Source organism: Grus americana, chromosome 4 (assembly GCF_028858705.1).
Source record: "Grus americana isolate bGruAme1 chromosome 4, bGruAme1.mat, whole genome shotgun sequence".
NCBI lineage: Eukaryota > Metazoa > Chordata > Aves > Gruiformes > Gruidae > Grus > Grus americana.
Window position 1 is genome coordinate 47,085,506 of NC_072855.1, and position 12,151 is coordinate 47,097,656.

The 12,151-nt window shown below is 41.0% G+C and overlaps 1 protein-coding gene across 2 annotated transcripts in view; it reads right to left on the reverse strand.

Annotated features, from left to right (window-relative positions):
* The window catches only part of GUCY1A1 (guanylate cyclase 1 soluble subunit alpha 1), a 36,427-nt gene extending 34,597 nt beyond the window's left edge, over positions 1-1,830 (reverse strand). For both annotated transcript variants that reach the window (XM_054824825.1, XM_054824826.1), the window contains exon 1: positions 1,560-1,830. The gene's annotated coding sequence lies outside the window, so the exon portion shown is untranslated. The remainder of the gene's footprint in view (positions 1-1,559) is intronic.
* Positions 1,831-12,151: the final 10,321 nt, after the last annotated feature.

Sequence of the window (12,151 nt, forward strand, 5' to 3'; positions counted from 1 at the left end):
GAAATAGCTTAACTTCTCTGATTAATTATGTAAAATAGTCTGTTACTGGAATCTCCAGCATGGGCTCTCACCACCTTTTGTTCCTAACCCTAGAAAAGCAATAGACCCATTTATGTGATTTAAAGTGTATGCTTCCTTGCGCCCACTTTCTGTAGTTTGGAAACAAATCATTTTAATCATAACTATCAGAAAAGGGAGTGGCTCCACTGGGAGTTTTCTCTTAGGAAAAACTATAAGATTAGACCATTTCCAACTAAGTAAAACCATTTGTTCTATTCACAGAAAGATAATTAAACTCTTACACTTGTTATGAAAAATTGCTCTGTTACATTTTTCTGTAACTCTGTATTCTGAGACTTCACAATGGAAAATCCGAGTGAATAAAAATGTCTTTTTTCCCCACTAGCATTTCAACTATCAAAAGTCTTACCATTTCTCTTGAGATCAACACGTCTGCAGCACAGTGTAACCTGCAGTCCAGTGAAAGTGCATAGCCAAATATAGCATTACAAGCAGTTCATTTCACCATAATACTCATTTTTAGTAATAGTGCCTCCTTGCTTAGGACTTTTTTCCTGTTAATTCATCCTTTGAACTTAGAAAACCATCTCGCTACATACACAGAATAAGTGACCAGCTCTGAAAATAGACCCATTTTAGAAGCAGTATTAGATGAAGCTTGAGAGAGTACGTAACGTGTAAAAGTAGTCCTTTACATACGAGAGAGGAACTTTTCAAGTGTCTCGTGTTTATACATAGAGATGATTTTATAAAGGGACTACTAGGCCTAGGCTAGTAATGGTCACTGAACTTTAGCCACAGAAACAACTCTATCCACTCAGAAAAGGAATTACAAGCCTAAAGTCTGGAAAAAATAGAAAGACGATTGGAGCTAAGAAAATCGACTGAAAAAGTAAACTGCCAGTCATAACGAATACAACAGTTTGTGGGGTTCATTACAACAGTTTGTGGGTTTCATTTATCCTTCCTAGAAAAAAAAAAATTGGAATAACAAATGCAAAAATGAAGTTAGAGCATCGAGTACGTGATCAGATATCAGGTTTGCGTCTAATTCATGAAGTGCAATGACACGAATTACTCTGGAAACCAGATCGGAAACCTTACCGAAGTAAAGCTAGCCTCAGTGGGTTTCATTAGCTTGACAGGCACTAGCAGTTAGCAAATTCTTAGAAAGCCTCACAATGCACAAAGGCCGCCGAAGTAGCCCTCGTGGCTGAGGACCTCAGCGAGCTCCCAGATCGCTTCCAGCCCCGAATCGCTACGTATTTCGCTCCAGACCGTATTTGTCTGGGGGCACGGTGCAAACGGGGGTCGGGGTGCCCGGGGGAGGGGGCGTCCCGCGCATCCCCCGATGCCGGGGCTCAGCCCCACACCGCACGGCCGCGCGAGACACCCGGCCCCGGCTCCTGCCCCGGCCCTGCCCCGAGCGCCCCGCTCCCCCGGGCACGGCCGGGCGCCCCGTCCCAGCGCTGTCCAGGGTCCCCGCCGCGCCGCTCCGCTCCGCGCCCCGCTCCGCGCCCCGGGCGCCTCTCACTCACCATGGCGCGGGGGGCTGCCCGCGGCCGCGCAGCCCCGCGGAGGGGCTCTGGGCAGGGCGCCGCTGCCGATCCCCGCCGCCGCAAAGGTGTATTTGGGGAGCGGGCGCGGCGCGGCGGCGGGGCCGCCCGGGCGGCGGGCGGGGGCCGGGCGGGAGGGGCCTCCCCGCGGGCCCAATCAGAGCCGGGGCGGGCGGCCCCGGGCCGCGGCGGGGGCGGTGGCGGCGGCCCGGGGGAGGCGCGATGCGCCCCCCCCACACCCCCGGCCGCCCGCGCCGCTTTCCCGCGGCCGGCAGCGCGGTCAGGCCGTGGGCAGCCGCGCCCCGCCGAGCCCCGGTGGCACGGAGCGCCCCTTGCGCGGCGTTCGCGGGTGGCGCGGGGGGGGCTTCAGCTGGGCTGCGGAAAGGGCACGTACTGCCCTGCTGCCGCACGCTCCCGCATCGGGGTCGTGCAGCACCGCACGAATTTCGGTTTCGAGAAATGTCAGTGTGCGCAGAGTCGGGAGCTTCTGTTCGCGGCTTCCGCGCGAGTGGGAACCAGTATCGTCGGGGTGGCAAGGCGTTGTGGTTACTGATATCTTTTCCGCACAAGCATCCTTCCAAATACTCTTAAATTGAAAACCGTGCGCTACCATTTTTGGTTTATTTGCGCTGTTCCTACTACCACTTTGATTTATTGGTTTCTAGTGACATTCTGTGCAATCTATAATATATACACTTTTACAATAGCTTTGGAGTGACATCATTAAAAACAATACCTAAGCAATGACAGAAGGGAAACAATACCTTTCCAAACAAGTACAGAAAACAGGAATCATTCAAACAACTTTGGAATATCAGGGAGTCAAGTTCAATACAGAACACAAATTCGTAAAACACTTCCTATAGAGTTGCCGGGGTCTGAAACCATACTCTTAATTCTTGCATGTCACCATCGAAACAGAACGACAACTCCACAATTTTTAAATCTTCACAAATACCATAGCATATTCATAGGATTTTCACTGTGAAAACATCGGATGGTTTTTGGAAGTCCAGGATCAGAAATAGTTATTTTGTTGGACTTGCGCAATTAACAGCGACTGACCTCACAGGAGGATTAGTTGCCTGGCCAAGTTGCATGGAAGCAAACATATTTCACCAAGAAAAACAGCTGTTGTAAGCTGAAGGATGAGTTTGGAGGAGCACCATACCTACACTGCAAGAGAAGAAAGGGTAGCATTTCTTCTAGCTCACTGTCGTACCTTAACAAGCCAGTGCAGAAGAGAGAGTTGAAATCAACTAAACCAAAGGCAGCACATCTCCAAGTGGTTTTGAACAGACCAGCTTTACACAAGAGAGGGTATCAAAGCTTAAGGTGTGAATGTTTTGTTGCCTCCTTGACTGTCAGAACTGAAAAACGGTTTAATAAATATATCTGCTTCACACCATGCTTCCCTCCCTGCACTGTTAAAAGAAGAGAAACCTGTCAGCTAGAGTAAAGAACTGATGAATTCCTTCAACCACCAGTTAGTCAGCTGAAAATAATCTGCCAAAGCCCATTTTGTTGCCATTTCTGAAGTTATTGACAGGCAATGTGAACCTTAATTGAGTGCTAAATAGTCTAGGACGTTGTGTACCTCATAAAATTACTGTATTAATAGATAATGTATCGATGCAGTCTCTTGCCTTCAGAAACAAAGCTTAGTCTCAAGGCAAGGCATGGTCTTGCTAATGTTTGCCATCACCTGCAAGCTACCCTAACTCTTGCTGTTCAGTATCACTTTTCTTGCCTCAGGAAACCAGCTTTTTCTGTAAAAAAAAAAAAAAAAAAAAAAGTAGAACCAGCTCCTGAGCAACTGTTATAAATGAATTCCATTTTCGAGTTTCTGTACCAAAAAGCAGTAAGAGCTTCTGTGGCACAGAGAATGCCTATTCCAGGATGCACTGTGCAAATTTCGATATGATCACTGCAGTGTAAACCTGCTGTGCCCAATGCAACAAATTAATTTGGTGAGTAACTGGATTATCAGCACCCAAAGGTCTCCCAGAGTTCTTGAAAAGCCACTGTTCGTCCCTATCACATCAATCGCTATGTGTGTACTAGTAATGACTTGCAAACTCGCACCAAGCAAAGAACCAAGAAAATGCTTCGGGGTAAGATCTTTGCAATGAGTATTCGGAAGAAGAAAATAATATTTCAAATTATATTAATTGAAATATTAATATAAGGCAGTATTAATTTTATTTTAGCCGTTGAAAAGGTAGTTCTCAAACAAAATTAGATTAGATAAATTTCTTCCATAATATCCTACAAATACCAATAAGATACCATGTTTCCATCAAGAAATGCTTATGTCACCCTTAAAAATGGCTACATTTCCTTCAGTTTCTTCTTTAAATTAAATGTCTCTTTTTGACCAATAAAATAGAAAGATTATATTATATGTAATGATGCTAAGACATATGTATAATCGAATATAAGGTCATCATAATTCAGAGCATAATTAGCACTCCTAAACTGCCATTTACTGGCATCTGCTGTATTTAAATCAAGTTCTCAAAATCAGATGTCTTCAAAGAAGCACCTCTCAAATTTATCATCTCCCCCGTGGCAACCGAAATTTCTGAAAATACAGAAAGCTGCAGCCCAGAGCTGTGGTGCTGAGCAGCTGACGGCTCAGCCTTGATGGCATTGGGCACCAGCACCGTGGGACTGAAGATGCTGGCAGATCACAGAACTGCAGAAAGACTGAGGTTGGAAGGCACCTCTGGACTTCAGCAAGTCCAACCCCACTGCTCAAAGCAAGGTCAACTAGACCACGTTGTTCAGGGCAGTGTCCAGGCAGGTTTTTAGTATCTCCAACGATGAGGACTCCACAACCTCTGTAGGCAACATGTTGCAGTGTTTGACAATCCTCAGGGCAAAAAATATTTTTCCTGTGTTTAAATGGAATTTCCTCCATTTCAGTTTGTGCCCACAGCCTCCTGTCTGTTCGCAGAACGCCACTGAGCAGAGTCCAGCTCCCAATTCTTTTCTCTCCCATCAGATATTTATACACGTGGATAAGATCTCGCTGAGCCACCTTTTCTCTAGGCTGAACAGTCACAGCTGTCTCAACCTCTCCTCATATGTCAGGTGCTGCTGTCCCTTAATCATTTTAGCAGCCCTTTGCTGGACTTGCTGCAGTAGGTCTATGTCTCTCTTGTACTGGAGAGCCCAGACCTAGACCCAACACTCCAGAGGTGTTTCACCAATGCTGAGTAGAAGGGAAGCGTTAGCTTCCTCCACCTTCCGGCTGTGCTCTTCCTAATGCAGCCTAAATGATATTATTTGCATTTATCACTGACACTAGACATAGCATTGATGAAACTGTGCATGCAGCACTCCACTTCCATTAGTAGTCCATTTGGCTGTAATACTATGCTCATTTAGGTTTTCAGCTTTTGAATTCAATCTGGTCAACCAGAGTCCATGAGAACTCCCTGACTCAGTTCACCTCTGGTTGGTGGGTTATTGAACCCAAGAGTGACGTGGCTACGCTGTGCATCTTTTTTCAAGGCATGGGCAAACTTAATTCTTACCTCAACTATAATGCTTGGCTTTGTAGCTTTGATTTTTTTTTTATTTTTTTTAATCATGTTTTTGTTTGCAATTTCTACTCCCCTCCATAATGATACATTTTCAGTATTGCCATTCAATGCCATTTATTGGAGACTCACATGAGGAACACATTAGCTTTTCATTCCAGTGCAGAGGAGGTACACATGACATGGAAAGGTGACAGTCACCTCATCCATGGCACTAGCAATCAAATTTGATTTTACAGAGCAAGAAATGACAATTATTCCTGAAGGCAGATGAGAATTTGAAAACCTAAACCAAATTGTGTCATACACTGTATCTTTTTGAGAGCCTTCTAAGATTAATCTAAGTGCCAAAAGATGTGCTGCCAACTGAAGAGTTAATTTAATTTTGCACATCTAAAATACATATGAACTAAGATTAACTGTGGGTTATGGATACCTCTGTCACCTGGTTAGTATTCTTTTATTGCTTCACTTGTTCTTGCTAGAGGGAGGCAAAAACACTGTGGAAAACGTACTGCCACTGGTGTGCCTGAAGGCATCTACTGGACTTCTTATTAAAATTATACTGGACTTATTAAAGTTATATCAAATTCAGAGAAGGTTTCAGTGTTTTATTCTATCTCAATTTGTCCCTTTCTGGACAACGTTAAATCATCTCAGAAATTACTTATCCTTAAGGCTCATAAATACCTTCCTCAGGAACATATATCTTGCTGTTTCACCGCATTTCAAAAGGGTACCGATATTAAAATGTTTTCCCTTCGCCCTTTTCCACTGAAAGACTCCTTTTCAAATAGTACATGTCATATTCCTACTGTTCCTCAGCTTTGGTCAGTCAGATCTGAATATTTTTCAGGAGTAATGTCTACATTTTCACCAAAGTAAGTTTTGTGCAGAGTTTCAAGTCTGTCTTGAAGAAGTGTTTTGTTTCAATGAGCGAATAAAAGCACAGCTTCCCTATTCTTTCATAGACTTCATACACATGCAAGCAAGCTGTCCTGGAACACAAGGTTTCTGAGGATCAAAAGGATTTTTGTTGCTGTTGCAAGTTTTAATGGTAAACTGCTGTTTCCTGAAGGGCAAGCTAAATTTCCTGTGTGTCCTCTGAAAATATGTCTGTATCTTGTATAGAAAGACAAATTTGTGAAGTTCTTATGGAGAGTCACAGAAATATTACAAAGGTTCTAACAGCAGCAACAGATAAATAGAATTCTCAGCCTTCATCCTGAGATGGAACTTCACTGGAAGCTACAGGTAGTTAGATTTCCCGTGGAAACATCTTCCTGCCAGTTGGATTTGCTTTCTTGCCCAACATTCTTATTTTCAGTTGGAAGATGAGTGTAAGGCTTGTTTGTACTGATCGAGTATTAATACCTCTTTTTAGACAAGGAAGCAGTGATACTTGGCCAGAGGATAAATTTATTTAGTTCTATTTAGGAAGCTCTCAACTTTAACTACAAGTTCCAGGTTGGGTAATTGCAAACTCTTTGCATCCTCCTCTAATTTAAATTGTTATGGCATCCTTCCTGTCCCGAGCACATTGTTATGAAATCTTTGTCATGAGTTCTACTAAACATTGGCTATGCCTATCCTGTGTGATCCGGAATCATTTTTCAGCTCCCTGCTCCAGGTGCGTGCCCTGAAGACACCCTGACTTTGTCTTGGATGAGCTCTGCACGTGCATTCTTTTCCGTTGTGCCTTGATTTCCATTCCGAGGCAGCCTAGGCAGGAGGCAGGAGGCAGGAAAGCAGCTGCAGAGTGCTCCCACAGGGAGCACAGAGCTCGGGGAATTAGGAGTGCAGGGAGCAAACACCAAAAAACGCATGTATGCTGCAACAAGTTTTAGCCTTTTTCATGTTTCGTCTTCAGATTAGTGAATTGATTCTTGTAGGTACAGAAATTCAAGTCTCGCAAAATTTCTGGATATATAAGAAACTTGATATATAAGGATTAGATTATTCATCTATTCAATGCATTCCTTATGGCTAGGAAAGACACAGCTATATTAGACAGTGGTGGAAAACTTGTGCTGAGAAAATGTAGCCATTCCAAACTGATTTCCCTGCTATTTAACAGCCTGTCGCTGATACTGTAAGTCCATTATTATACAGAAAAAAGTATTTATTTCTAAACTGCTCAGTTTGGAGAAATGTTTAAGTACTGTAGTCCACTCTTGTAATGCCACCCTTTCTCCACAGTCTGAGTATCAGCTTAATTCAGCTGTTAAAATGATGTGAGAAGAAAAAACCCTGTGCACGAGTTGGCAATCACATCTGAGGCGTTCGTTTTATCTGCTGTCTTAGCATTATTGAGAATAAGATCAAGTATTATTCTTGTGCATAACAGTAGTTCTCATTCAATATTTCAATCTCTGATCTTCTAAATTAGATAAAGTTGCATAATTACATCATTATAAAAATTACTCATTCACTTTTTGTTAAGGAGATTCTGTTTGCATTGTGTCAAGTACAATGGGTTACAGTCATTTTTTACATGTTTGGATGCCGTGAGAGTACAAATATATGCTAAGATCCAACTTTCTACACATATAACCTCTCCATTTTCTATAGATATAATCGCTCATGAAAACATTATTGAGTGAATTCATGAAGCTTCTCTTTTGGATACCGTTTTGCAGGCATCTGGATCCACTCTTGATTTTGTGGGAAACTATCATGAGTAGTGAAAGGGACTTTATTGCAGAAATCCTTTTGTGTCAAAAGAAAATAGAACACAGAACTGAATCATCATCACTGAGAAAGGGAGATCATTGTTTGCAAATAAAATTTGGTTGACCTGAGTTTTGCACGTGCTGGTTTGTGTAGATAAAGGTTTCTCTTTTATTCTAATTACCTACCATGGCAAACGCCTACTGACTGTGCTGTAAACAGGGTAAGATTTCTTGTTTTCAGTGTTTGTTCCTGGATTGTTTCCGTTTGAAACCTCTTAGCTTGGTTCACATGGAATTAAAGTGAATGGGCTACTTACAGAGCAAAGGTATTATCATCAACAGAATCTAGCTCTCAGCAGTTGTTACTGAATTCTGGAAATTCTGGCTCATCATACTGCAAAGAACTGATTGGAGTTGGCTTTCCAATTCGTCAGAAAAAGCCTGCAAACTCCCCTCCCTGCCCCATTAAACCGTGTTGTTTAGTTGTAGTAAATGCAAATAAATACTGAGGTACAGTGACCTCATTAACCTCAGTTCGTCTACTCAGAGAAATCATGGCTAGGTAATGGAAACCTAGCCTAAAATTCATATGGAGAAAAAAAAAATAATTCAGTCTTTTTTTCAGGTTATTCTTTTTGAGAAAAATAGAAAAATACCAAAGAAGGAACTTCTTTCTCACAGGAATTTTCATGTGAACTATGCACATGCAGGCAGTCCTATTTTCTTCTCTTGGAGCACTCAAGCAAATAGGAACTGCACTCTCAAGGAGTTTTCTGTAGTTTTCCTCCTCCTGCCTGTCAGATCTTTCCTTTTTTCCCTTTTACTTCCCTGCCCCCTGCCCCCCTCCAATTCACGCATCCCTTTTTTTTGCCTCTTTCACTTCCCAGCAATAGTGCAGATAACTTTCCTCTTCTTTCATTGCTTCTTCATTTTCATTTTCCTTTTCTGATAACAGATAAGACATTCATTGTAGGGAGATAGAAATGGAGTGGCTTACAGAGAACTGACAAAGGAACTGCCTCCTGCCTCTCTCTGCGGCAGCAGCAGAGCAATTCCTATGAAATAACACCAGGGAAAAGTTATTCCAATAATTTTTGTGAAGCCCAATGCATTGTGTCAGATGAGCACTGATGGTGTAACAACAACCCCATATTAATTAGTTCAAGACTGACTACAGATGAAAGTGTATTATCACCTAAATTTGACACATTAAGCACATTAAACTTTGATTTTCTACAAAATAAAATGTTGTTTTCTCCCCCCCTCCACCCTCCAAATATATGCGTATCTTTCCCTCATTCTAAAACTTCCTAAAGTCATTTTTAATATGTCCCACATCTTGGCAGAAACCTTCTGTTTTATCTTAGGCATGAACATTTGTCATTTTCCCTTCACCTCACACTTGTATTCATCACAATTAGTTCTTTGCAGTGCACATTGTCCTATAATGAGCCTGACACTCCTTTTGTTCTGTAGACCTTTCCATGGAATAAGTCTATGAGTAGATTCTTTGTATAAAATCAGTACGAAGTAACACGCTTTCAATTTTGAATAATTAAATATGATAATAAGACAACAAAAGAAGGAAATTTGAAATTGACTTAATATCATGACTAGAACCAGAATAAAAAAAAGAGAAAAGGAGCCAAGTTCTGAAAAGCCAGAAGAGCTACCTGGCAAAAGATAAAAATATAGGTAAGAAGAATTAAAAAAATGTGAATAATAATGAGAGCAGCATCACTTGAGTGATTTTATTTTTTTGCCTCTGAATTTCAAATTCCATACACAGTAGCCGTTCTATAAAAAATGCCACTGCTAGGTTACATCAAGTGCTGCTGCACTTGCTGCAAGATAGTCAATAGTAAAATATGTCCCTGCACTGCCTAGGCGTGTACCGTCCAAACTGCTGCTCGCAAAGTTAATGGAGAGAAATTAAAAAGCTTCAAAAGTGTGTTTTGATATTGTCAGTCCTATAATAACTGCTCTGATATGAAAAAGGTCCTGAAAGTTAGAGTTCTGTGTTAGAGGAGTTTTGCACAGCTGGACCGTGCATCCTTAAAACTGAAGTAAAAGACATCTTTCGATGAGCACAGAAAAAGGCATTCTTCCTCAAATAGTAAAGATCCCATGCACCTGTTGTTAGCCTCATCGCTTCCCCTAGTACTTAGTTAGTATCCTTAGGTTTATTGTCATTTTTCTGGAGGTAGCTCCTTAGGTGAAAAATATTAAGAAAGTGAGGTGAAAAGTACATTTTATTATGTTTGTAATATTTTCAAATTATGTACTCTACAGTAGCAACCAGGAAAATACAAAGCACATACGTGTTCTTACAGACATGTGCACCAACGTTCACTTTCCTCCTGCACACCCAGATGCTGCCACCGGGATCGCCCTGTGACATTTCTTGTAACAGAACCACAGCTCCTTTACCTCGAATCTGAACTAAAAAAATCTTCACTTTAAGACCTGTTTTTACAGTGAAAACGTGGAGGATGGAAATCTGGGTATTTTGTAAGGGTTTGTTCTGTTTATGGTGGGTTTAGGTGTCTGGGTAGGTAAACGAGGCTGGAAAGCTGGCTGATCTTCCCCCTAGGGAAATGAGCCCACCATATAGCTATTGCAGGCAGCATCACCATGGACTGAGTTATTTACAAAGCTATGCACTTTTCAGTTAGAAGGCACTATATAAATATCATTGTAGCTTAATTAGTATCATTTGTAGGTGGTATGTGAAAGCTTGTCTCTTTATAAAAGCTTTACTAAACTCAGAAGTGTATTTCGTTATCTTTCGTGATTAAGAAAAACACAAAACGTACAGCACAAAAAAAACAATCAAAAGCCAAGGCAAAAAAAAGTGTTGATGAAGTTAAAACTAGTTTTATGATCCTGGTCTGTCCTGGTGTCCTTCGGTTTGATTTTTTAGTCAAAAGACTTACTAATACATGTTTCCAGCACTTATCCAAATAAGGAAAAATGTTTCAGGACCAGGGAGAAAAGATTCAAAATGATTGTTTACCTGCCATCCTTTCTAAGAAAAATGCTTAATTTTGCAAGCTTTAGAATGAAGAATCACTTCAGAAGTTCTGGAGGTGGTGGTTCATCTATTTCATCTATAACTGCAGATAGGAACAGCAACGTGACCTTGGCAGTGATTTAATTTTTAATTTTTCAGTTTTTAATATGTAATTTAACTTCAAATGTAATTAAACCATAAAAGCTTCAATTTATTCAAATCTATGAATGCCTATGTCTTGAATGCCATTTGCCTACAAAGGAAAATAATTCTGCACTTTTTAAAAAAAATTACAATTCTGATAAAGAGTGGGCTGCCAAAAGCATATGAGAAGAGATATGGGTAGGCAGCACACCATGAGCTGGATGCTAACCTTTCCAACTGGGAAGCCACCGGCTTTAAAAATCTACTGTTTTTCACTCCTCCTGATACCTCCTCAGCCGCAAGCAAGTAATTCCTTGATGAGTATAAATTTTTATATCACAGAGCAATAGCAATTTACAAAGTATAAAGCACTGTAGCTTCCTGAAAGTCAACATATAGAGCCTAAAGGCTGAGTTAATATTAACCACCCTATTACAAAATTATAGGAATCAGGGATCAGTGGAAGTGCCAGAACTGCCATATTGGAATTTTTTTTTTACAGTTGGTCTATGCTGACTTTGAGCACAAAATTTGCTTCTGTTGGTATACAGAATGGTATATGCACCTTATGCTCAGATCTGAACTGTTTGGAGCTGGTGCTGTTGCAAAGGAGATTTTTGTGTTGATGGGTTTTGATTGTATACTAAAATAACTAAAACACAAAAAGTTCTAGAATAGACTTGAGAATTTTCCTTCACTTCTTTTTTTCCCCAGATATTCTATGCTTAATGTGTACCATTTGCTTGCATTTTTAAGTTCTTTTTAACTACTAGGTGAGTTTTCCTAGTTAACATAGAATTGAACTGGGCAGCCTTACAAGCCAGCCTACTTGTGTGCAGTCAAAAGATGTCTAGAATCAGATTATCATTTAAACAGTGTATTCCCCATCCTTTCCTACACTCAGGGGAAATCTGCTTTTCCTGTTCATATAGCATCCAGCAGCCAGCTTTTTGTTCCTTTACTCACCTGCACAGATAGTCAACCCAGTTTCTGACCAAGTCCATAGTGAATGGATTATTTATAACTGCTTATAAATGTTCATGGGTAAAAATATTATCTGCTTGCTGCTTTCAGGAATGAGCTGAAAAATTTAAAAATTTACTGCAATAATTTTTTTTCCTAGCAGCCACAGTTTTAGAATTGTCAAAACTGAGATGTTATTGCACTGCTTCCTCCTTTCTTTTAATCTTAATGTTA